Below are 25,851 nucleotides of genomic sequence, written 5' to 3' on the forward strand. Positions count from 1 at the left end.
CTTCCCTTCCCTTCCCTTCCCTTCCCTTCCCTTCTTTCTCTTTTCCTGCCACCTGGACATGTCCCTGCTGCCACCCAGGTGTCCCCTTGCTTATCCTTCCGGTGTCTGGGCTAGCAGCAGCAGAGGTGCTCGCAGCCCAGGGCTGCTCATACCATTTCACACCTGTGCTCTGCCTGGCGGCTGTCCCAGCCCAGCTGGGCTGTGATGGAGCAGCACCACTTGCTCTGACTGATCAGGGTCCCCTGTCCCCTCCCATGCCCCTGCAGCCTCCAGGTCAGTGGGTGCTGGACCAAGGCACAGTGACAGAGAGATGGGATGTGCGTTCTGAGGGTCCTGCTGGGAGCACATCCCGGGAACGGGGATGCAGGGATCTGTTCCTGTGTGGGAACCTGCGCTTGGGATGGAGACAGCGGCAAGAGGAAGAGGTACTCATGGCAGCGGGTACAGGAACACTGCTGTCTCTTGGCCGCAGCTCGTGGCATCGTGGCTTGTGCATGTGGGCAGAGGTGACAGCGGCAGCGCAGCTTTTGGTGCTCGCACCTCTCCACTGGGGAGAGACAGAGCTTGGGCAAAAGGCAGCAGCAGCGGCAGGGAGCCCAGTCCTGCCCCCGGCTGTTTGGGACATGCTGTTCTCTCAAGCGATGATAAGGACAATCAATAATAAAAGCAGGCAGATGGAACGCGAGCCCGGCCTCCAGCCAGCGACCTTCAGGAGCTGGGTTACTGGAGCAGGCGCGGCCGCTTGGCAGCGCCGGGAGCCAGCGCGGGGTGACCGCGGCTGCTGCAGCGCTGCCCCGGTGCGCGGCTCGGCCAGCGGCCCCTGGCCTGCAGCCTGACGGCACCGGGCCTCGGGCAGCTCAGGGACACGCCGGGCACCTCCGTAACGAGCCGGGACAGCGACACAACTGCCCGGAGCGCAGGGCTGCGGGATCGGCTGTCCCCGGCTCCGGCCGAGCCTCCGGGGCAACCCTGAGCGCTTACATAACCAGCACTGCACAAACATGACCCACTCACCGCCGAGCTCAGCAAGATCCTGATAAAGCAGAAAAACAGCAAGCCCAGCCCAGCGCCTGGACACAGCTGGCCCCGGCTGCTCGGGGCTGTGACGTGGGAGGGTCAGCAGTGTCCTTGCCAAGCAGCTGCGGGGCTGCGAAACAGCCTGGAAGGTTCGAGCTGGCCCAGCGCCGACGTGGGCGTCTGCCTTCCAGCAGGTTCTGTCTCTTTCTGAGCTTCTTAGAGCTGCAGCGAAGCTCCGGGTTTTGCAATTCTCCAGGAGACAACAAGCTGTAGGGCCACACAAAGTAACACCGCCTGCCCCGAGTGGAGAGTACTTTTGTCCCCGGGGACAAAACAGCCTGTGCGAGGGGGGATCCCAGCCTTAGACTGGAATGTCCCTGCCTGGTGGAAACACAGGTTTCCCCAAAAAGCTGTCCTTCTCCTGAGCATTGACATGACAAGGGGTTTGGGATGTGGTATAGCATGTCCTCTCTTTTGGGGACAGGGCAGCATTACTCCCATCAGTACTCTCAGTGGGGGGATTCTGGCCGTGGCACCGGTACTCCACAATGCTGGCAGGCACTGTGTCCCTAACACTCCTCTCTCCCCCTCCTGGGGCCTGGTCTCTATCCCAAGCCTGAACGTGACACTGGCTGACTTCAGCTCTGTTGGCTCCATCCGGCAGTTCTTGCAGTGCTGCAGCTGTGTGTGACCCTCTCTGGGTCCCTAAGCCCACGTCCTGTCCCATAAACTTCCCTTCTGCAGAAGTCCCTCCCTGTGCCTCTGCACCTCACCTTGCTGTGGGCTGCAGCTGGAGCAGCACAGGGATCTCCCTGCTGGCACCACGTGGAGGAGCTGCCTTGGTTGGGCTCTGGAGAGGTGAAGGCTGCTGTTGGCATAGCTGGGAAGATGTGGGCATCACAGCTCCCTTGTGGAAGGCCAAGTCTTGCACAGCACAGCTGGGTGGGAGAAGAGGAGCTTGCTCCTGTGTGCTGCACAGGGCAGTGGGTGCTCCAAGGCGTGGGCATCCCCATCGGGGTTGGGAAGCCCTTCTTACTGGCACCTCCTGCCCTGCATGTTGCTCCCCTTCCTCTGGGCATGTGAAACAGGAGAACTTCTCCAGATCCCTGAGTGTCTGCAGCAAAGACCCACTGACAAAAGCCTAAAAATAACCTAGAAATAGTGGAGGAGAAAAAAAAAAAAGGGGCTCTTTATTGCTTAGCCAACAGCAGAACCAGTCGTTGCCTGGCAAAAGTGAGAGAGGAACTGGGAGTTAAAATAACATCTGCTTGCAGGGATCCAGCCCGGGCAGCCACGTTCCCAGGTTTCCTGCAGGCAGGAGCAATGTGCTGCTGCCTGCGTGGGCTGAACGCGTGGGAACCGTGTTCCTGAGCCACATCCAAGGTCTGTGCTCCTCCAAGCTCCCAGTGGGGATGAGGGACCCCTCCCTACAGCAGCAGGATGCTCTCTGCCACTGCCTGTGGTGGACAGCTGCCTGTGGCCCCAGGAATCATTCCCCTGCATCCTAGCAGGATGGGGTTTGTCCTGGAATACTGGGTATAGCTGGTGCCACTGACTGCAGGTTTGGGCTGCTGGGCTTCCAGCAGCTGCTGGTATGGGGAGCAGGGATGTGGCTGGGGAAGCCTGGGAGAAACAACCAGAGTGAAGGGAGCCAGGCTGTGCTTGTCCCCTTCCTGGGTCTGTCCCAGCTGTGGGATAGTTGGTAGGCTCCTCGTGTAGCAGTAATGGGAACAGCCTGCTCTCTGTGCTGGTACCCTGGGTCTGACCTGAGCATCGCTGCTGTCTCACTGGGTTTCACTGCAGGAATGGGCCGTGAGTGGGGGAACCAAGCCCTTCATCCCATTCATAGCAACCAGACATGCAGACTATGGATGTTTGTGGCTTTTACTTGGAAAGTGCTGAAAACAATCAGAAAACAGAGTTATGTAAAAAATCACAGTCTAGTCAAGTGGATCTGGTACAAGCCCAGCACACCCCGTCCCTCCTGTGGTATGCAAGGCCATTTCTCTGGGTCAGGAGCAGCTTGCTTAGGACAGGCTACAGCTTTGCTGGGCCCTCTCCATCATGGATAGCAGCCAAGTCCTCTCCATGTCAGGAGTCTCTCTTCTGCTTGACCTCAAACACTCCTGCACACCTGGAGTAGCAGAGGTAGCTCTGATGAACCCAGCTGCAGCATTGTCCTCTCTCTACATCCAATTGACTTTTGCTCCGTTCTTGCCTGTCCTCTCTACTGCTTGGCTTTGCTGTCTCCTTCTCCTTCCAGGGCAGCCATGGCACTGCTTTCATTCCCCACCTCACCCGTGCCAGCTCCTGCCTGGGCCACAGCACACGCCTGCTGCTCAGTCCTGGCCTGGGGGGATTGCATCCACAGTGTTCCAGCACGGGGAGAGGGGTCTTAGCAGGCCCCATGACCCTATCTATGCCTGTCTCCTGGTCCTCAGACACAGGATCAGACCCTCACCACACTCTCTTGGACAGAGGAAAAGCCTGTGCTAGTGATTTGGCCTCAGCCCAACCATGCATTTGTCCCTGTAGTTTCTTGGAAGCTCCCAGTTGCTGCTGGGAACTGGGACCCTGTATCACTGGTTGGGATGATCCAGCATCTGGAAGGGAGGTGTGATGCAACCCAGTGAGGGATATTGGGAGCAGCTGTGGCAAAATGGCCTTCCCTTTGATCAAGTAGTGGTGTCTCCCTTTGTGGGGTGGACTTTGTGGCAACTCGGTGTGCACAGCCAGGCGTTTGTTCCCAGCGCTACCATTGGCAGGAGCAGAGGAGCAGGGCACCATTGCAGGCTTTCTCAGCATTGCTGATTTTCTGCTCATAGCAGAGCAATGTATGCCTCATGCCCTCACTTCTGGTGGCCAGGAAAGTGAGGCAGAGCACTATGCTGCGGTCTGGTCCCTCTTGGGCTCAGGGGCTGTGTGGACCATCCTGCTCCCTGATGAGGTGACACCTCAGAGCTGCAGCCCCAGCCGTCCCTTTTACCTGAGGCTGCCTGTCCCTGCAGAGGCTCAGGTGCTCAAAGGTAACCTGGAGCCAGTTGCCATCGCTGCCCTTTGGCACAGCCCTACGATACACTCCTTGGAGCGGGGCTGGCAGTGGCCTTGTCCCGTCCTGTTCCCTGCCCCAGTTCCCAGTGGATACGTGTTGGGCTGATACGGGCTGCACCGGGCGGCGGTGCTGTGTGACCCTCGCTCCTTCCCCAGCTGTGAGCAGGGTGTGGCTGGGAGCCACCTGTGCTGTGCTGTCCTGGGCTGCCCTGAGCCCGGGCTGTGGCCAGGAGGAGGTGGCAGCCCCTTTCCCTATTCCAGCCCGGGGCTGTGGGGCTGAGACCCCTCCAGACACATGTTCCCACTGCTCTGTTTCCTCCTCTGGCAGCATGAAGAGGCAGAGCTCAGCTCTGGGCTGGAGGGGCTCCAGGGACACTTTGGGGTGAGCATGAGGGGACAGGGTGGCTCTGAGCAGCACAGCAGGTCTGTGGTTTAAGTCCTGCGCAGCACTGAGGTTTGAGGCAGCAGCGTGGAAGTCGGAAAGAACAAACTGTTCAGCTGCCAGCCCTTCCAGCTTCTGCTTTCGAAGTTATCTAACAGCCCAAACAAACATGAAAGTGCTGGCTCAGCCACAGCTGGGTGCGGGACACAGCCCAGCCCATTGGTAATCCTGCAGCCCAGCCTTGCTGGGTCACTGCTTCTCCGTGGGTGGGTAACGGGCTCTGCTCCTCCATTCCTCACCTCAGCCCTGCAATTCCTTCCAGTGGCACCACTGATGCCTTCCAGGCAGCTTCTTGGGACCCCGCTGCAGTGATGACTAGTGGTCACTTGTCCCTGCAGGGATGGACAGCCCCATGGCTCAGAAGCTCCCTCGCACCCTGCTCGGTCCTGCTCAGGCCCAGCAAGCAGCACGGCATCGCCCTGGAGATGCCATCTCCTGCAGCAGGGAGGCAGGATTGACACAGAGATGCCACGGCTGATCTGTGTGAAGAGGAGAGCACTGACCCACCACGGGCGGGTGCTTCAGTGCACCCAGAGCTCTGGAGATGGGCACGGGCTGCAGGACCCACATGGTTCAGCCGTGCGTGGCGATGGGGACAAGCCTTCATGTCCTCAGTCAAGACGTGGGATCAAGAAGCTGCCAGGTTGAGGGATGCAGGAGGAGATTGCAAATTGTGCAGAGGGGGGACTGAGTGCCCAGAGAGCCCAGAGCAGGGTTCCACGGGTGACAGAAAGGGGAAGCTGTGGGCTGTCACCAGCTCTGACAAACAGTGCTGGGCCGTGGTGTCTTGTCACACACACACAAATTCACACGGCGGGGGGCGGGGGTGCAGGTGGGAGGGGGAGCGAGGAAGGGGTGGAGAGCTCTGTTACGTAGAGCGTCCTTCAGCCTTCCTTCCTTCCTGTGGCCACCGCTGAGGGTATATAAACACTGGAGCTATAATTATCTGGCGTGGTGAGCAGCGCGCCCAACTGCTGGCTGCCATGGGCACAGCTGGAGACAGCAGTGCAGAGCTCCTGGGGCTGGCTCCCAGCTCCACTGCTGCCCATTGCAGCTCCACTGCTGCCCATTGCAGCTCCACTGCTGCCCAGCCCAGCTCCACTGCTGCCCAGCCCAGTTCCTCCAGGAGATTTTTGTTGTAGGGTAACTATGGAGCTCCAGGAGCTTGGGAGGGCTGGCAAGTCTCACCTCCTGCTTGCCCCATCTCTCACCATGCCAAGCAGTGGCTGAGAACAGCCTTCAGTCAGGGACAGACTGGGGATGCAGGTGCTTCATCACAGACTGTGACAGCAGGGACACGTCCAGTGACAGGGCAGCAGCAGTATGGCAGAGAGCACGTTCCCTTGCAAGGGAGAAGGGGACAAAGGACGATGTGCAGACTCCAGCAGCGATGGCTGCAGGCACGACATGGTCCCTGCAGAAGGTCTGCAGAGGGGTCAGGGTGAGGAGGAGCCCTGCTCAGTGCAGTGGCCATGCTGGGAGGGCAGCCCATGCTCCTGCTGAGCAGCTCGGGAAGGCAGCCAGCACCTGCAGCCCCATCTCACCTGCCCTGCTCCTCCTCTCCTGCAGGGAAGAACAAACCTGGGATTAGCTGTTCCTAGCACATTCCAGATACTTACCTCCCAGGATTCCCGCTCTGAAGGACTTTGTTGATGAAAGACACAAACCTGGAACCGACCGTTTGGCTGACGAAAGACACGGTGCAAGTTGCCAGCAGAGCAAGTTCCCCACGTGCTTGCGTCAGGCTTTCACTGGGGTGAGGCATGGCCAGCACCCTGTGCCTGGCTAGGCTCCTGTTTGTCTTGTGGAGCTCCTGTCCCAAAAAGGGATGAGGAAGCAGCTGCTGCCATTTTGTCCTTCTAGGGAGACTGGCAGGGGGGCTGGAGAGTACAGCTACATTCCGTGGGTACCCTGGGAGCTGGCTGCTCCCCTCAGCTGCCTGGGGACACTGAGAGCAGGGAGGGGGTTCGGCCCAGGGCTGTGCCGGATCCGTGGCTGGAGGGTAAGGTTTGAGGAGAATGCTGAAGCTGGGGTGGGAGCTGAGGATACTGTGCTGCAGGCAGAGGCATCACCCTGCAGCACCAGCACTAGTTCACCTGTCCAGGTGGACACCTACCCACACAGGCTGACCTCCACAGGCAGAGGGTGGACCTCTCCCACTGCCGTGATGCAATCCTGGAATCACCCCTGAAGATGCTCAGCCAGACTCCACTTTCTGAGCTGACTCACAGTCTGCTTTCACCCTGGAACACCCCATGCCTGTGGGGTGCCTTTCCCAAGCTGCTGTGGTGGTGTTTCTTATCATCAAGCCCTGCAGGTATCATACATCCCAGAGGATGAACACACATCACACATCTTACATCCCAGAGGACCCAGGGCCTGCAGGGCCTGCAGGAGCAGCTGGGGCACATCGGGGTGCAGGCTGGGCTCGTAACGCAGAGCATCAACAAAATGTTTGTCCTTTCCCTGCCCTGTGGAGAGGATGGGTCCCCACATGGGCAGAGGTGACCTCCAGTTTGTGTAAGCAGCATTCCACTGGGACCTGTAAGTGGTCTTGGCAGAGGGGATCCCGGCAGGTGTTTCACAGTAACCCTCATTTGACTGCCTTGAGCTTGGCTTAAATATGGTTTGTCTCCAACTCAGTGAGAAGAGCTTTCCTGGTGAGATACCATCTCCTCCTTGGTAGGAGAGTTAGACTGTGAAAATCATTGTGGGTCCCTTCCAGCTCAGGGCATTCTATAATTCTACTTCTTGAGAGCTTCTCTGTCCTCAAGGACCTGCCCCTATCACTGTCAGCTGAAGCTGGTCCCAGAGGGAGGTGTGGAGTGAGCCCCATCTCTGTGCCTCTCTTTTACTCATGGGTTGTTTTTCCCCAGCACAAATACATCTGGGCTGGCTCACGGGCTCTGTTTTCTTCCCTGAACAGAGAGTTGTGCCAACAAAGCAAAGTTTCTTCCTTATCCCTCCCCTTTCTAATTGTTTCCGTATGGATCCAATTTCACCATGTCCCAGAGCAGGCTTGGGTTCCCTGCTTACATAAAGTTAAAAACAAGGGCTGAGGCACCAGCTGTTGGCAGCAGAGCATGTCCTCCCTGCATTGTCCTTGGAGCATAGCGAGGCTTCCAGGCTTGGCTCTTCCAGGTGCCGGAGACTTGTGGTCCCTCCTCAGGGAATGAAAGACGTCGGAACACCCATGCTGGTGCAGCAGGGCCCCGGGCAGGGCTCTGAAGCCATAGTTGGGCCCTGTGATGAGTCCTGGGCTCATTAACTGAGCAGCACAGCCCTGGCACTCCTCCCACCTCCTTCCCATGCACCCTGTGTGGCTTCTCCTGGGACAGCCAGCCCCTGCTTGGGGCTCTTGTGGTGCCCTCTGTCCCCACTGCAAGCCCTGGCTCTGCCCTACCAGGGCTCAGATGGCAGCTTACCACATCCCAGAAGAAAAACAAGCAGCTTCTTTGGAAAAGGCTTGAGGCTTTTTGTGTCTGGTTCCTTTTCTGTCTTGGCCTCCTCCTGGCACCTGCTGGAGGCCCTGGAGTGAATCTTCACAGAGGAGCAGCGTCACCTGGCTGGGGGAACTGAGGCTCACAGGCAGATCAGGGATTAGGGGGTGCAGCAGCCCCTGACTGTGCATCCCAGGCCAGTCTGGCTGTGTCAGTGGCAAAGATGGTCCCCACCAGTCGTGGCCATACCCTGTGCTCACCCTCTTGCTGGAAGGAGTCAGCTGAGATGTGGTGATGGTAAGGACAGGCTGGCTCTGTGAGGTGGCATGTCACATGCCATGGCTTCACTGGTGTCCAGTGAGGCTGCTGCCCAAGCTTGCCTGTTCCTCACCTGCCCAGCATGACCATGGAGAGATTGTCATTCATCAGGTCATGGTCTAACAGCACCTGATTGTGCTTGCTTGTGTGTAGGGGAGCACTGTGGTCTTCCCTAAATCCTGTCTGCAGAGAGGGGGATTGCTGCACCAGCCCTCTGCATCCTGACTCTGGATGCACAGCAAGAGCAAGCTGCTGTCTCACCTTGCTGGTGGCCTCGTGCCCTGTTTGGCCAGTTCTGGTGTGACTGGCATTGGAGGGTGATGCTGGGTGGGTGGCAGAGGGTCCCGGGTTGCTCTGTGCCAGGGAGCCCAGCAGGTCTGAGTCTGCTGCGGGCTGGAGCTGCTGTCGCTGCCTGGGTGCCTCTCCTGCTTGCCTGCAGCACGCAGAGGCACTGGGGCAGCTGTGGGGTGCTGAGGGCCTGCTGCTGTGCAGCTTGAGGGGCCACATGGCATAAGTCACATCAAAGGGAGATGGGACAGAGAAGGGCTTTCAGGATGGAGCAGGGATTTGGTGATCTGGCAGAGCAGCAGACAGCAGGTAGCTCCTGTGTCCCTGGCTGCCTGGGTACCATCCAGCCTCGACAGAGCTCAGCCAGTGCTCCCAGCACTTCCCACACACTCAGCCATCACACAGACTGTGTCTGGGGTGGCTCTGGCATGACCTGGCTGCAGAGAAGCCCAGCCCTGTGGCTTGGCCTGTGCTTGGTCACAAAGGGTGACTGCAGAACTGGGGATGCTCCTGACTCACAAAGGCCTTTCTGTCTGAGGAGGGCTCACACCGTGATTGTCCCTGTCCCAGATTCAATGCCACTGCACACACTGCTCATCTTTCCAGGGCAGTGAAGGGACCTTTGTGTGCCAGCACAGTGGCCCTGTCCCCACGCAGCGTTTGACCCTCATTCCTTGGATCACGCTGCTTTGTTTGCACTGGGTTTGACCGGACCATGAAATATCTTCTCGTGTTCATCTCTCCTCCTGGCAGAGCTGTCTAGCCTGGCACTGCCAGGCAGGGAGAGACACTTGCTGGCTGTCACCTCTGCTGGTAGGACCTCTGTCTGCACCCCTGCAGTGGTGTGTCCCCTGTGTCCCCACACCGCCATGGGGCAGTGCCACTGCCTGGGTGCCCAGAGACCATCAGTGGGATGTCCCCGGAGTGTCGGCCCTGGGTGTCTTTGAAGTCAGGCCTTGGTTCTCCCAAGGGAGGATTTGCCCTGAGTCAGGAGCTGCAGAACCACCCGCCCCGGCAGCATCACAGGGCTGGGATCGTCCCCAGTGTGTCTGCAGGGTGTATGGAGAAGCCAGGAAGTGGGAGCAGATGCAGTCAGAGATGACGGCAAGGGAGGGCTGGAACACGAGGCACAACAGAGAGCAGGACTGGAAGAAGGCCAAGGCACAGGTTTGTGCTAGTAGCTCTGAGCAAGGAAATCCCCTTTTATTGCCTGCTTTGTTCTGGCTGGGCTCAAGGACAAGGATCTGAAGGTTTTCCTTGAGCACCATGACCCAGTCCATGGTGTCCAGCTGGGGCAGAGCCCTGCGGGGCTGGAGCCCAGTGGGACTGCGGCGGGCACAAAGCCGTGTCTGGACACCCAGAGCCCACGGACGTGCTGCCTGTAGCTGGATGCCAGGGATCCCACACCCCTGTGAGGGTGTGTGTGTGTGTGCTCACGTGTGTGCACACATGCCTCGTGCACGTAGCTCGATCCCACAAGGTCTGGGTGCCAGCGTGAGAGTGGGTGTGGGTGTTTGTGCAAGCACGCTCTGCGCAGCTCGCAGCGATTGCTGCAAGGCTGTTCTCTCTTCTGTTATTCCTTGACTGTTTTTTTCTCCTCAAACCCCAGCATTTAATCGTTCCGCACCCTGGGAACATCACTGCATTTTCCTGGCAGCCACACGGGTGCCGTGTGTGGGATGGGGGATGTGTGGAGCTGCAGGCGCATGGTCTCAGTGCTGTCCCCTCAACGTGGGCACTCCCTACTGCTGAGGGGTTGTGACACGATGTGCTGCTTTGGAAATGTCCATCTGATGGAGCCATATGCCAAGACCTGGGCCAGGGGACACTGTCGTGGGCGCTGTGGCTTTGCTGTGTCCGGCGGTGGAGCCCCGGCTGCGAGTGCAGCACCCCTGCCCACTGTCAGATGGGCTGGGCAGGACGAGGGAGCTGCGATGCCAACCCTCTTTTGGACACTGCAGCGAGCAGGAGAAAAGTCTCTTTCCCAATACCAGCCACATGCTGCTGTTTTCTAGTGGGAGAGAAAACCGCTGGTTGCACATGAGTGTGCCAGCACACACCTCAGCCTGGCTCATCCCGTGCCCCCTGTGCTCCCACGGCCCCAGGCTACGGCAGCACAATGTGTCCTTGCAGGTCGTCTCAGCCATGAGAACCTGTCCATCTGCAACGCCGTGACTGATGTGGCACAGACAGGGACCCTGCACCTGTTTTCTCCCACCCCCCCGCCTCTTTCTTAAGGTTTCACCCTTATTTCAGCAGGTATCCACCTCCCCTGCACCTCCCCTCCCTCTCCGAATCCAAGCTATTCTTCCTCTTGTTTTCAGCCAGCTACTATCCTGGAGTTAAAAATAACAAGGAATTTACAGCCCTCGACCTTGAACTTGGCCAAGTGCTTCCACAGAGTAAAGTGCTTCCACTTTGTGCAGTGTCAGCAGAGAGCTTGATGGCTCATCCTGGGTTTTCCTCCATCTCCACAAGTCTTTTCCCCAGGGCACGGCGCTGGGATGCTGTCCAGGCTGGCACCGGCTGACAGGGATGCTGTGAGCTGGTCACGTAAGAGGTGTAGGGCCTGCCACAGGCACAGGAGCCGGGTGGGGTGTGATCCTGGGAGGTGTCATGGGATTTGGGGCTTTTGTCACGTCTTTTCACGTTCTGTCTAACGACATTTCCTCTGCTGATGTTATTAGCATGGATTTAGAAAGGTTCCCAGATTTTCTCCTCCATAGCTGGGAATGCAGGAAACTCAAAGGAAACTCGTTTCAGTGTCCTTGTCTTTAAAAGGAAAACTGGGATAGTCACCTAAGGCTGGGACCTCTGCAGCCACAGCCCTCAACATGGACCCTCAGGCCATGTTTGCAGGTCATTGCTATTTCAGGGCCATGAGGAGTGTCCCAGCCCTCCGTGTGCCTCTTGCGTGGGGCAGGACGGGGTCAGGAGGGGCTGTGATGGAAGCAGGGAGGTGCTGCAGCTGGGACAGCTACACCTGCTAATGCACCAGCTGCTGTGAGACCTTCAGACCCCTCACTCTGCCCTTTCTCCCCTGAAAAGAGGCTGGAGCCTGGGGATGTGGCCCCAAGGTGCCAAGCAGCTCCCAGCATCCTGCAGGAAGGCCGGGTGTGCTGGGCAGGGCTGTGGGGAGAGAGCAGGCAGTGCTGCTGGTGTTGCTCAGGGGACACTGCCCGGGTACTTTTAGCCTGTGTTGTTTCCCAGAGCAGCCACAGTAAGGCTTGGCTCATAGGGAGGGAGCCCACAGGGAGCAGGAATGATTCATTGACTGAATTAAGCAGATTTATGAGGTTATTTCTCAAACGTGTGTGTCATGCCATCCTGGCTTGGCTGCACCACAGCACTGCTGCCAGGGCAGAGCCTGCCAGACCACAGCCCTTCCAGCAAAACAACTCCAGTGGGCAATAAAACTGGGATAAACACGGCAGCACTGGCTTGGTCTGCACAGGAGGCCACACATCCACACTTCCCAGGGCCAGGCTGCTGCTATTCACAGTCACTGAGGAGCCCTGGGCAGGGGCAGGGAGCAGGGACACACCAGGCCTCAAGGAGTTTGGGCTGTGGTTGGGGATTTCAAGCTGGAGAGGAACTTGATGGGGAAAAGGTGCAATTTCTCCTTGTTCCCTTGTTCAACGTCTGAGTTGCCCTAGCAGGAGCTGGGGGTCACCATTCTGCAGAACAGATGTCCCATTGGACACTGGATGCCATTGGGGCCACAAATCATCCAGGAAGGATGAACTGCTAGAGCTGTGGTGTCTGTGAGAGCTTTGAGACTGACTGTGGGATCGTGCCAGTCCATGGGCCCCAACAGGGACAGTGGGAAGAACTCAGGAGGTGCAGTGCCTGTGCCCAGAACAGGGCTGGGGTGTGGGGACCCACAGCTGGAATTGTGCTTGGGTTATTCCCAGGAGTGTCCATGCCTGAGTAAGGGACACTGTTTGAGGATGGTCCAAAGGAAACCCTCATCCATTCCTTTGGATGCTCCAAAGGAGACCCCAGGCAATGTTTCTCAGGCTCAGTTTCCTGCCAGCACTACCTCTTAGCCATGAGGCTTGCAGTCAGGTGTGCAGCCTGCCTCTCCTTGCAGGTGCTGAAACTTTCCTATCAACAATGAGTTCCCTGAGAAAAACATCAGCTCTCCACTTGAATGAACTTTGGTGTCCTCCCTGCGGTGCCCACCACACCCCAGGGCCACCACAGCCAGCCCTGTGGCACCCCCAAACCAGGGACAAGTCTGTCTTGCTAAATGAGTCTTGGGACATTCCTGCCTGAGAGTCATTTAAAATCTGCTAAAAGAGGTTACAACCTTCCAAGAAACATGTCTCTGGGAAGCTGCCCAGTGGGAAAGAGGACAGACCCAGAACATCACAGCAATGAGAGAAGATTGAAAACAAGCTAGGAATAAAAAAATGACTACATATATAAACACGCCAGGCAGAAAAGCCAGCGCCTCAGCCTGTGTTCTTTGGTTGTTGTTGTTGTTTCTAAAGCTTCGATTTGGAAACTTGCTGCTATTTATAGCCCTCCCCTTTCCCTGCAGTGGTTACTGTGCTGATCCCTTCCAGATGCTGGCTCCTCACAGAGCTGGGCTGGGGGGGCTCTCGGGAGCTGGGGATAATTTTGCAGCATTGCAAAACTGGGGATATGAAGGGGAGGGGTGAAGAGCCTCAGCACCCATGTGAGGGTGGGCTCACAAAGAACATGTCAGGAGTGAACCCACACACAGGCACCACGGCTGCTCAGCTGCAAGAGCAGCTGCTGGGGAAAGATTTCTCCTGGATCCATTTTCCAAAAGGATGAAGGAACCCCCTGTCATACAGCCCCAAGGAACCCCAACATTCCTGCAGAGCTTGGATGTGCTCTTGGCAGCTCCCTGTGTAGACAGCCCTGGTTCCTGGGACATCCCTCTGACGTCAACATCTCTGTCCACCTCTGTCAACATCTCTCCCCACCTCAGAAGGTTGAATGAGCTGTAGGAATCCCACGGAAAACATGAGTCTGGGCTTTCCTGCCTGGGAGAGAGGTTTGGTGGTGACTCAGTGGCCAGTAACCAGGGCAGCAGCATACAAACAGGCATATGGAGCACGAGGGGAGCAAGGGGATCCTGGATGGCACAGGAGATGTGCTGGAGCTCAGGGGAGCTGGAATTAGTCCCTGACTCCTTGGCTGGTGATAAGGAGGCTCAGGGTATCCATGCTGCTCCATGGGGTGGGGGTTCAGAGCCTGCTTGAGAACCACCAAGGAGAAGGTACTCTGTGTCTCAGGGGAGCAAGACAAAGGTTTCTGGGAGCCTGATGCTGCTGTGCCCTGGTATGGGCACACTGGAGCCTCCCTGGGACAGTCCAGACCCTCCCAGCTGCTGCAGCCCAGGGGAGAGCCAGGGGGGGGTGTGGAAGCAGCCGTTCCTTTGTTTGGGTGTACTCGGTGGATGGCACTGATTTTGGGCCATGATTTTGGGCCTTTTCTTTGCCTTCTCAAGAAAATTCCTCCTGAAAAGCATCACAGCACAGCTCTGGTCTTACTTCCCCCAGGATTCCCCTGCTCACAAACAGATCAGTTTTAAAACAGCAGGTTCTGGGTCTGTGTGCTGGGACAAGCAGAGACCCTGGGGTGCCTCCTGGCCACGGGAGAGACTCTCCCAGGAGTGCTCCTGTGCATCCAGCTCTGCAAAGGACGTGTGGGGACAGCCCAGCCTGGAGCTAGGGGGGTTTGGGGGTTCTCCAGCAGAGCAGAGCCAGGGAGAGCGAATGGAAACAGGGAATGTTATGCAATCTGAGTTTGATAGACAGGGATTAACATTCTCTGGAGATGCTGCGAGCATTTCAGGATGGCTGATCCTTGGGAGACATTGTTGGTACCTAGCTTCTCCCAAATCCACTCCTGATCCCTCCCCTGGCTCGTGGACCCTGGAGCTCGGCATCTCCCCCGGATGGTTTGGCATTGAATCAGGACTAATTTGAGGGCACTGGGAAGCATTTCACTTGTGAATAGGATGCTTCAGGGCAGCAGCGTCCTGTTCCTTGCTGGATGCCCTGGTGTGCCCAGGAAGGAAAGGGGAGCGGGCGGAGGGAGCCTGTGCAGAGGTGGCTCTGCCTGGATTATTGTCACTCGCACGGGGTGCTGGAGAGCTGGGGACAGCCCATCTCCGAGCCGGAACGTGCTAATCGTGACCCAGGCTCCACATCCAGCCGCCTGATGGGTGCTCTAGGAAAGGCAGAGATGGCCGGGCACGGTGAGAAGGGCAGGGGAGGTGGGGACAGGCGGGCCGGGGCCGGTGGCCAGCTCTGAGTCGCAGCCCTGGCCACGCTCACCGCCGGCCGGCTGATGACGCCGAGTCACCCGATGCCGTGGGAGGAAGCAGCAAGCGCTGAGCTGTCGCCACAGCAACAGCTGTTTCTCTGCCCGCCGGGGAAATGATGGTCCCACGGGATGTGCGTTTTTGGGCTGGTCCCTCTGCTTGGTCACCCCCAGCCTTGCACACACTCCTACGTCTTCCTCAGGGTACTAGCTGAGCTGAGTGGGCAGCGCTATTTTAGGGCTTTTCCAGCTATTTTGGGCAGTGCTGTGAGACACCGTGAGCAAGAGGAAGCGACAGGTTTTGGTTCCTGCTTCCAGAGCAACTGTGGGATTGGGGATGGGGGTGGCCGGGGCGGGCAGCGTGGAGGGAAGCAGCCAAAGAGAACTCGGGAGCTGTCGTGGCCAGTAGGGCTGGGAAGATGCCCATGGGCTGTGCAGCCTGCTGGGGAGCTGCGGGGATGCTGCAGAGACTGCCCTGCTGCAGCGGCCCTGGGATCAATGGGATCAGTGGGATCAGTGGGATCAGCTGCTGGAGAGCAGCCGCTTGTTGCTCAGCCCTGGGCATTTTTGCACCGTGTTTTCTGAGCTGCTATTTCAGGCAGGCCAAGAAGGGGGTTGTTTTCCGAGAAACCCCCTGGCTCCACCCGGCTGGCATGTGAGGGGACGGTGCCTTCTGCCAGCTGGGAGAGCCGGCAGCGGGGCGGGGGCACAGCCACTGGCAAGGGGCTGCATAGCTTCAGCATTAAGGACAGAAGGAACTGCTGGGCTGATCCTGTAAGGAGTGGGTAAAACAGCCTGGAACGACCCTCTCTGGAGATGCACACCCGGGTCTGTTTCTGCCGCTCCGTGTGATGCCGGGCACATCCCTGGCACGCTCGCAGTCCGAAAGCAGAAGCGCTCCCTGCGCAGCCCGGAGCGGGGCAGGGCGGGCGGCACGGGGGGATGCGCTGGGCTCCCACCCATCCCGGCAAACAGGTCCTGAGACCCGGCTCATGCGGCAGCCCAGAAACAGCCGAACACGGTCACGGCCAAGCAGCAGCTGCTCGGTGGCCGGAGCTCGGCGGGCCCGGCTGCAGCGAGGCGGTGCCCGGGCACAGCGGGGCCCGGCAGGGAGGAGGCAGCGCCTTGCCGGGACAGACCGAGCCATCAGCGGGACATCAGAGGCTCTCTGTCATCCCATGGACACCACGAGCCCAGCTGGGCACAAAGGGCACGGCGCAGTCCTGCCAGCGCTGCTGCCGCAGGCACTGCTGTGTGTCAGCCCCTGCAGTGCCAGTGGCACCTTCCCAATCTGCTCCCTGGCCAGGGAAGGGTACAGCAGACACGGGAATGTTACCTGCACGGCAAACACATAAAGACACCACTTTAAATAAAGAAGTAAGTCCTATTCTTTATGACTGCATTCAGCAGCATATAACAGCGCTGGGGACAGAATCTTTTTGGGTGTCCCAAGGCACCTCGACCTGGAGACCCAGAGTTCACATGGTCAGAGCAAGGTCGGGGTGGGTCTGGACTGGGATCCGGCTTCTGAAGGTACAGGGCACACCACATCTCGGCTCTCAGCCCAGAGGCCCTCCCAACCAGACTCCATCCATGCCAACGAGGCATCATCTGTGGAATCTGTTAGACCTGAAAATTGGGAGATTCCCAAAAGAAACAGTTTGCAGAAGCACAGTCCCTCTTTGCATGTTTACAGTTCATTAAAAATAATCAGTCCTGCCTGAATGCAAAAATTAAGCTTGAAACAGGAAGAAAATGTTTTGTATTTGATGTGTCTGGGAGTTGATCCTTCGTGGGAGTGGTTTGGGCTGGAAAGTCCCTTCAACTTCTTCCAGGCCCCAGTGCCTTGGTCAGTACATGTGGGGACCTGTGTTCCTCACTTGCACATGGTCCCTCACCAAGACACCTGGATGGATGAGGGGGATTCAGGTGAGGAGGATTCTGAGGGCTGTGGACCCAGCTCTAGCCAATACCCTGGAGCAGCTGCCCTGTGCTTCTTGCTGCTCGTGGCAGAAGGTGTGAGAGCTGCTGAGCAGGACAATGTGCAAGCTCATGGGAGGAGGAGGAGGAGGAGGCTGAAGGCTGAGCTCTGGCAGCATAACCTGCCAGAGATGGGACCATCCCAGGGCTGGGATGCAGTGAGATAGGCTGGAAGCAAGGGTATCAGGCCAGGCTCAGGGTTTGGTTCCTTACCTCAACCTTCCCCACAAACTCTCCATGTCCGTCTGTCCTGCTGCCCTGTGGAGGTAGGAAGGGAAAGGCATTTTTGCCCTGGTGGCCACTTGTCACTGCGATGGGAGCAGCAGGCAGAGAGCAGATGTGTCTGGCTCCTGGCACCCGGCTCCTGCACGCCCCAGGGCTGAGCACACTGTGGTGACTGGCCTGTGGCTGGGGTGGGGCTCAGATGGCCATAGACCTCCAAGCTCTCTCTTCTTCTCATGAAGCCCTCTCAGCTTTCCACCCCCAGCTGTTGGGCCCTCTTGGCCATGGGGGCTGAGCTGAAATGTCCCCAGCGTGGTGTCAGGGGGCAGGGGCTGGTTCTTCCAGCCCTATGCAGAAGTTGGTGACCCCATGGGGCACAGATGCAGCCCAAGGGTGGACACACTGGCTGCCAGATCCAGGCCCTGGTTAGACACCCACCTCCTGGAGGGGCATTTTATCTTCTTGCCTGACTTCCTGCAGCCCTGGACGGTCTATCCTGGCCCCAAGCCAGTGCCTGGATTAATTGGTGTGGCATTGCCGTGCTGCAGCAGGGCTGTTGGCAGCAGCCTCTGGCTGCCTAATTGTGGCCAGCGTGTGTGCAGTGACCCCTGCCCCTGCCCCGGCCGGCTCTGCCACGGTGCCTGGGGGTCGCCTGCCAGCAGAGCTCATGTGGGGGGCAGACAGAGGGGGGCACAGCCAGGTCAGAGCTGATAAAATGACACATTGCTTCTCTGTTTCCCCAGTACAGGAGTTCTGAGAGGTCACGGCTTCGGTGGTTCAGGTACTGCTGGGATGCCCTGCACAGCCAAGGCATCTGTGTGTGCTCACATGTTCCCACACGTTCCTTCTCCTAGGCAGGACTGTGTGGACTGCAGGCAGACCTGCTGCTGCCACAGATCCCTTAGTGTAACCCTGGCCTGGCTTGGAGCAGGGATTGCTCTTGGGCTGAGAAGGACCTTCCTCCGCTCTGTGCAGTGATAGGGAGGCATTTGGCAGGAGAGGTGTGAGCTCTGTCACGGCTGCACTGGACATGGCACAGCTGGGGCTGCTGGAAATGCTGCAGGGTGACCCCAGGGTGCTCATCCCTGCGAGAAACAGGAGCAGTCCTGCTCCCCATGGCATCCTGAAGGAAGCAGGCAGCTGGGGGCAAAGCAGGAAGGATGGGTGCCCTTGCTGGGTGCAGGTTGTCGGTGCTGGGTGTTTGTGGGTGCTGGGTGCTTCTCTAAGTGTGAAATTATAGAAGAGTGAGCAGTTACAGGAAGCTGGGGAGTGTTTCCCTTTGTCCAGGACAGCTGGTAAGCTTTTGGGTAATGTTAGCTCCCAGGCACTGCTCCACCACCCAGGAGTTCTGGCACGGCTGTTTCACTACCTATGGAACTGGGAGCTCCAGCTGTGCCACAGAACCCCTCCAGGACCTGGAGACTGAGAATCATCAGATGGCATGGAGGGAGACAGGTGGGCAGCATCCCTGCTCCAGCTTCCTGAAGGAGCAAAGCCCGGGCACTTCCAGCTGGGCTGGGCTCCAGCACTTTGGGATTCGCTCCTGGCAGTGCCAGCTCTGGCTGGAGAGGTGCTGGCACCAGACTGCTGTCCCAAGGTAATCCCTGGCCCTCTGCAGCCCACAGCCCAGACCAGCTTGCTGCTCCAACCCTTAATTCTCTAACAACCCTTCCAGCAATAGCAGCCTTTTCTGGAGTGGGAGGAGAGCTGGAAGCCACATGGGCCTGTCCCATGAGCAGGGCATCCTCCCTGGCAGTGGCAGAGTTTTGAGCAGTGACACCCGCTCTGGCTGTACCCCAAATGACAACACAGCGGGCCCTGGGGACAGAGTGAGCCGGTCCCTGGCATGACTGACCTGGGGAAGAGGAACAGCCCCGGGATGGGCAGGGAGCTTTGGAGCTGTCTGCTCGTCTCCAGACCCATCTGTCCTCTTCTGCAGGCAGCAGAGCAGAGTCCAGGGCAGCGGGTCCCTGGAGGGAGGGGCAGACTGCTGTGGATGCCCTCAGAGAGGGACAGACCTCACGGGCCTTGGCTAAGGCATTCCTGCCCTGGGGGTGTCACTTTCCCACTGCCCTGACAATGCCCATGATGCCAGCAGTGATGCAAAGGCAGCCAGCTGTAGCTGTTGCTGTTATTGTAATTACAATAATAACAACAATAACAGTAATTACCCATCTAAGCAGCCTGCGGCCTCTGCTGCTCAGTGCTTTGCCATTCAGCCTCCTCGGCTGGGTGCTGGCCCTGCTCCCCTTGGCCCCTGAGCCCCTGTGCTGTGCAGGGACCAGAGCTCTGGCTGCTGTCAGCACCAGGGGTTTCTGCCCCACGTCTGCCACTGGACCCAAATTCTCAAAAGTGGGGTTGCAGCAGCCAAAGTGCTCACACTCTGCTCACTGCAGCAGCGCCTCACCTGCAGCTCTCGAGCCTTCAGCCACCCAAAGGGCTGCCTGGGGGACCGTGAGGCTTTGGTCCCACTGAGCATGGAGCCTGTGCCTTAAAGCACGTGTGTGTATGTGACAGTGCCATGACTGCAGGGCTGAGGGCGTGTCCCTGAGTGCCACAGTGCTGGTGACACCAGGGGCAGCAGCAGCCGCACCACTGCCACAGAGGCTCTCTCTGCCAGGTGGCCCAAGCCCGTGTCTCATGTGCCCCCAGAGCTGCCCCTGCACCAGTGGCACTGACAGGGACTCTGGTGTTTGTCTGAACACTGTCCCACCCAGCCCAGGACACCTTTGGGTCTGTCTCCTGTCTCCCTGGAGTCACACCCCAGAAGTTTTCTGCATCCTCCTTGTTAGACAGCACAGGTCCCTGCCACCTCGCTGTCTGTCCGTCTGTTTTGGGCTGCTGGGACTGCAGCTCCTGTGAGCTGCAGCGACCAACTCAGCCCACTTCAGGCTCCTCTCCTTCCTGGCATCAGCACAGGCTGTGCTTGTGAGCCTTGCTTTGGCCTTGCAGTGCTCCTGCCCCTACTCCTCCCCAGCCACTCTCAGTACCTGTTGTGTGCTGGAACTGAGCTCTGGCGAGAGGAAGGGGGTGCTCAGAGAGGGAAGGCACCCGACCCCCTGTTCCCAGCCCCATGGGGGCCCTGGGCCTGCCTGCCCATCCTCCCTGGCACCCCCTCTGAGCCTGGCCGGGGTGCTGGGGAGCTGGGGCAAGAAGGGCTTTGATGTTCTGCTCTGCTTGGTGCCACAGCTTCTGGGCACAGCGGGCTGGCAGCAGCGGGGCCTGGGCCAGGCGGCAGCTTCAGAGGTGCCTCTGGCTCCCATCCCAGCACGGCACTGCCTTGTTTGTGCCTGGGGAGGCTGGGACAGCCCCCAGCACTTGGCTCCCGCTGGGATATGTTCCCAGTAAGGCTTATGGAGAGCAGCAGGGCCAGTGGAGGCACTGCCCCAGGAGATCAGGCCACATGTTACACAAGAGAGCAGGTGCTGCCCTGCGGATGGGGAGGGCGTCAGGGGGACACGGAGACCCTGGGGGTGGCCCAAGAGGCCGCACAACTACAAAGCCTCTGGCTCCTGCATCGCTGAAGCCATCCAAGAAATTGGTTTAATTGGGAGCCGCCGTGGGAGGAAGCTGGTGCCACGGCTGGAAGGCTGACATGCAGCCATGCAGCCACGGCCCCTTCCTGCAGCTGAGCACGGGGCAGGGGCTGCTGCACTGCTGTGTGAGCACAGCACAGGGTGCAGGGGCTGCTGCACTGCTGTGGGCTCAGTGCTGGGATGGACACAGCCTGCAGAGACCCAGGGCGAGCTCTCCTGCTCTCTCCTCTCTCTGCAGCCGTCGCTAGGACGGAGCCCCTTCACACCAGGATGGGAAGGTGCTGCAGCCTGGAGCTTACCGGGACAGAGACAAGGCCCTGTGCACCCTGTGCTCACACCCACTCACCCTGCACAGGCCCCTGGGCAGTGTCTCCAGCCGCAGGTGTCCCCAGCCTGGCAGTCCTCTCAGGGCTCAGGGAGGCCAGACAGACAGAGCCCAGCCTGGACTCTGCCTTTGCCCCTGCCTTCCCTGAGCCTGGAACCTTCCACAGTCCAAAGGTTTTCTCCCAGAGAATGAATAACAGGCTGTGGCCACCAACCCCTCCCCTGGCAGTGGCCACCCCCTGCCTGCTCTCCCACCGTGGGACCATCTCCCCAGGGCACCAACCCAGCTGCAATGCCCCTGCCACCACATCACCTTGTCACTCATGGTCAGCCTGTGCTGTGGGGGCAGCTAAGGGCCTCCAGACCCACAGATGAACCTGCCTGCATCACCCTGGCTCCAGCAGCCTTGGGGGCTTCTCCCAAGTGCACGGGGCTGTTCAGGAGCAGCAGAAGCTCTGCTCTGATGATGCTTCTACCAGAATCTGCTCACTAAAAATGGGCCATGCTGATGTTCCATGTTCCAGAGCACCTGAATGTTCCCAGCAAGTCAGAAGTCCCGTTTCATGCCTCTAGGACCTTTGGGACAGGAAGTTTAGCTACGTTTGGCCCAGAGGTGGCCAAGGACTACCTTTAACTTTGCCAGTGTATCTTCTCCTGTGGGCACGAAAGCATTACTGAATTGACTGAGAGAAGAGTGCAGGAAGGTTGAGGGGGAAGTTTCTCCAGGGCTGGAGAGGAAAGACTGGAAGTGTTGTGCTGCTTTGCACTGTGCAAGTACAAACAGAGCCCATCCATCCTCCAGGAGAGCGGTGGCTTTTTGCAGCCCATCTCTTGCTGTCTCTTCCAAGCCCTGGGTACCCCTGGTGCCTGCTGCAGTGAGCCCTTCACCTGAGGTGCCCTTCTCTGAAATGCCAGCTCTGCAGCAAAAAGCAAAGACCAAAAATTCCCTCCAGCCTGCGATCCCAGAGCTGGGAGATCTCCTGCCACAGAGCCCAGCCCTAGTCCTGCCGGGGTTCTGGCCAGGGCTGCAGCGGGGAGCCCCGGGCAGGGCGGCCTGGGGCAAAGGAGGGCTCAGACACAACAAACACGCCCGAGCAGTGTGTGGCACACACAGAGTGAGCTCCTGCCAGCCCTGCTCTCCGCTGCAGTGGCCCATGACCCCAGCGTCTCCAGTGGGAGCAGACCCACAGTGGCAAGGAGATCTTGATTGTGCAGGGGCAGGGACAGGGCAGGGGCCTTCTGAGGTTCTGGTCTGTCCAGCAGACCACCAGCTGGCAGTGGGGTGGCCCCACGCACCTTGGCTGTGTCAGCAAAAAGCTGTGCAGAAGTTGTTGGGAGCTGGCACCCTGCCCTGGCCAGCACAGCCAGTGTTTGCCTGGGGATGTCATTCCTGCTGTCTTACTGTCCTGGTGGCTCTTGGGCAACCTCCAGCCTGGCTAATCATTGACTGCACTGGGAAGGCTGGCAGAGAGACCTCAAATACCAGGGAGACCTGAGTGCTGAGCTCAGGGAAAAATGTCCGTATCAGTGTCTGGAAACGGTGTAAACCTGGCACAGGGCTGCAGTGTCACCCACACCAAGATCACCAGCTGCCTGTCCCTGCCTCAGCACGGCCTGCAGGCAGCCCTGGCCTCAAGTGGCAGTGGGATGTGGAGGAACAGGGTGGAGAGGTCAGCCTTGCCCTGGGTGCAGGGGAACCCTCGTCCCTCTGTTCTGCCCTCTGGTCTGGGAGCCAGGCAGTGTGGGCAGCTGCTTCTGCAGGCAGGGCAGGGCAGCTGGGGGCTGAGGCAGGCCGTGGGCAGCCCCCAGAGGGTCAGGTACAAGACAAGCCACTCATTTGCAAAGCCTTCTGGAATGGAGGCAACCCCTTCGTGACTCGTGTCCTCTTGTAAGTCCCAGCAAAGTCTGAAGCCCGGATTTCCCACACTGATTTTCCTGGGGATTATGCTGTTTCTAATGATCAATTAAAGCAAATTGGCCAGGTCCCCCAGGCCCCTAAATCCCAGTTAATCCCTGGCACCTTCTGTAACTCCAAGTGCTCATTCATTAAGTGGCAGTCCCATGGGGAAGTGTTTGCTCCGAGCGTGGCTCTTCCCACATGAAACCTTCCGGGTCTGGGTTGTTTGTCTGGCTTCGAGAACTTGCTGTTTCTAATTGAGTTGTTTATCCTGGTGCTGTTTGCTCTGAACCAATCTCCCTTTCTTGGCTGGAATGAGGAAGTTCACTTTCTCGGGAACATTTTACTGCTTAGCTGCCTCCTTATCACCACTAATGATCCCATTAACCTCCTAAGAGCTGTAGTGCTGGCTCTGGCATGGACAGGCAGGAGGCATCTCAGGTTGTTTGTGTCTTTTGCACTCTTGTCACCCTCCTGCATGACCCACCTGTTTTCCAGCTGCCTCAGCAACTTCTGTCTTTGGTGCTGTAATTCGACAGTATCTCCTGCCTTTCCCCAACACAATCCTCCGTACTCCATCCCCTTCCCTCTTCTCTCCTCCTCCAAGCTTGTCTCCTTGGGGCTGTTTGGCCTTGTTTCTACCTGGAAAGCTGAAGTCCTTTTGCCACAGCAGGTCCCACAGCTGTCCCAGCCCTGGGGAGTGTCTGTCCAGAGGATTTCACACAAAGCCACCTCAGCGTGGGCACAAAGCTGTGGCTCCCTGTGTGCTGACCCATGGCAGAATGTGGGCAGACGGCTCCTCACTGGGCTGCCCTTTCTCCAGCTGGGTGGGGATGAAAGGGCAGCCAGCATGTCATGGCTCCCAGGAGCATGAGACCCTCGTGCCACAGGCAGGGACCTGCAGGGACAGCTGGACCCAACCAGACATTGAATTATAGAATCCCAAGAGGGTTTGCATTGGAAGAGACCTCTAAAGGTCATCTATTCCACCCTCCTGTCCTGGGCAGGGACAGCCTCCACCATCTCAGGCTGCTCAAGACCCCTCCAACCTGGCCTTGGCCACTGCCAGGGAACCAGGGGCAGCCACAGCTTCTCTGGACACCCTGTGCCAGGGCATCACCATCCTCATCGTAAAAACTCCTTTCCTATATCCAGTCTAACTCTGTCCCCCTTGTCCTATTGCAACTGGCCCTGCTGACAGGTCTTTCCCCCCACAGGACTTGACCAGGCTGGGGACACAGCCGCAGCCCACAGACCACAAACTATGGCATTATTTTTGTTTTTCCCAATGGGAAAACTCATCCTGCAGCACAGGAGGACACAGGAAGGATACCTGAGGATTGAGAGAATGAGCCAGCCGCTCTCCTTAGGCATCCCCAGCAGCACTGAGGGCAGGGAGAGGTGCTGTGCCAAGGGCAGCTGGCGGTGCTGAGGTCTCGGCAGGAACGTGGAGCACACCGAGGCGGCTGCGGTCTCGCTGCCAGGTTACTGCCTGCTGTTTGTTTCACTTCCTGCTACCAACAACTGCCTGTGGCTGTCAGGGCAGGGTGCCGGGGACACGGCCCGCTGGGAACACTGCGTACCCATCCGAGCACCGGCCCCCAGCCCGACACTGAGCCCTGGGCACAGGCAGCCGCTGCCCTCTGCGCCCGCCTGGGCTGGCTCTGGTGGGTCCCCGTCTGCTGGGGCTGTGGGGGGACAGGGGTTGGCGCTGTTCCTGGGAGGGGAACAGCCCTGTGAGCTGTGACGGGGCCAAAAGCCCTGTGGGGGCTGGCGGCTGGCACTGCTGGGTCCTGTCCCAGCCCTCAGCAGAGGGCACAGGCCTGGGCTGGCTCCCCGGTTATGTAAGGATGGCACGGCACCGGCACAACAACAGCAAGGACTGCCTGTGCCGTTTTGGGACGTGCTGCCCCTACCCCACAGGTGCCCGTGGGCTGGCAGAGCTGGCAAAGGGCACGGCTGCAGCGTGCCTGTGGTGGGCAGCCCTGCCAGCAGCTCCTGGCATGCACGTGTGCTGGGAACAGCCCCCGTCCCTCTGCCTGGGGCTGCGCCTGCCTGCCATGGAGGCCTGAAACCTCTCACCCAGCTGGGACTGCTTGGAGGCCTGCTAGGCTCTCAGCCTGACCCTGCCTTGGAGAAACTGCCTTCCCAGGGGACAGGAACAGAGGGGAAACTGAGGCACAGCAGGAGGGTGGCTGAGCTGCGGGGAAGGAGACAGGTTAGACCAGGACCCTCAGCTCTGGTGCACCCCCTCTGCACACCCCACCCACCCTGCTGCAGGAGTTCTTGGGGCATGGGCTCTGCAAGCTTGGCTTGTTGCTGGTGCATCCTCACGCTTGCGTCTCTCCCTCTCCAGCTGTCCCAGATGGGGGGTCCCAGTGCTCATGGAGTGCTAGTGCAGGGGCCTGGGAGGCTGCTGCACACAGAGCCCCAGCACCCTGCTGCCTGTGTGGGCTCTGGCTGCTTCTTGCTCCCACCATGCACCCAGCCCCGTGGCACCGAGCTGCAGCTTGCTCAGGGCTGGCATCACAGCTTGTGCCACTCTCCAGTGGGATCCTCCACTGTGCAGCACAGCTTCCCATCCTGAGAGGGTCCCCAGGCCTGCAATTGGCCCTGGGCAGCTGTGCTGGGCTGATCTGGATCCATGGGCACCAGGGACTGTGTGGAAAATCCCACACACGCATCTGTCTGCAGGGCTCCCGCAGGGCTGGGCTGGGCTGGGACGTGGTGTTCGACTTGAGGAGCAGGGAGGCACAGAGGGTTTGAGGCACAGGGAGGGATGTTGCATAAGGCCCTTCTGCCTGGCTGGAGTGGAATCTCCCCAGGAGAACCCGGTGAAGGAGTGAGCAGGGCTGGGGGTGTCTCCCCTATATCCTGACCCTTGGGCAGACCCTCAAATCTTGCTGCCCTCGCTGTGCTGCTCCAAAGCCCGTCCCAGGCTGCTGCTCACCTGCGCTCGCTGCACCGAGCAGCCCCTGCCTGTCCTGCAGCCCCTGCAGCAGCCCCTGCCTGTCCTGCAGCCCCTGCAGCAGC

The 25,851-nt window shown here is 59.0% G+C and overlaps 2 long non-coding RNA genes across 2 annotated transcripts; both read right to left on the reverse strand.

Annotated features, from left to right (window-relative positions):
• Window positions 1-729: 729 nt before the first annotated feature.
• On the reverse strand, window positions 730-2,217 carry LOC109022624. Its single transcript, XR_002001696.2, has 2 exons — window positions 1,791-2,217; window positions 730-1,284 (listed from the first exon to the last, which is right to left on the reverse strand). It is a non-coding gene; the product is annotated as an uncharacterized LOC109022624 (long non-coding RNA).
• Window positions 2,218-15,528: 13,311 nt separating this feature from the next.
• On the reverse strand, window positions 15,529-21,310 carry LOC107203749. The gene is made up of 3 exons (XR_004497335.1): window positions 20,944-21,310; window positions 17,053-17,097; window positions 15,529-16,488 (listed from the first exon to the last, which is right to left on the reverse strand). It is a non-coding gene; the product is annotated as an uncharacterized LOC107203749 (long non-coding RNA).
• Between the last annotated feature and the right edge of the window lie 4,541 nt (window positions 21,311-25,851).

This window comes from Parus major, chromosome 4A (genome assembly GCF_001522545.3).
Source record: "Parus major isolate Abel chromosome 4A, Parus_major1.1, whole genome shotgun sequence".
Classification (NCBI taxonomy): Eukaryota; Metazoa; Chordata; class Aves; order Passeriformes; family Paridae; genus Parus; species Parus major.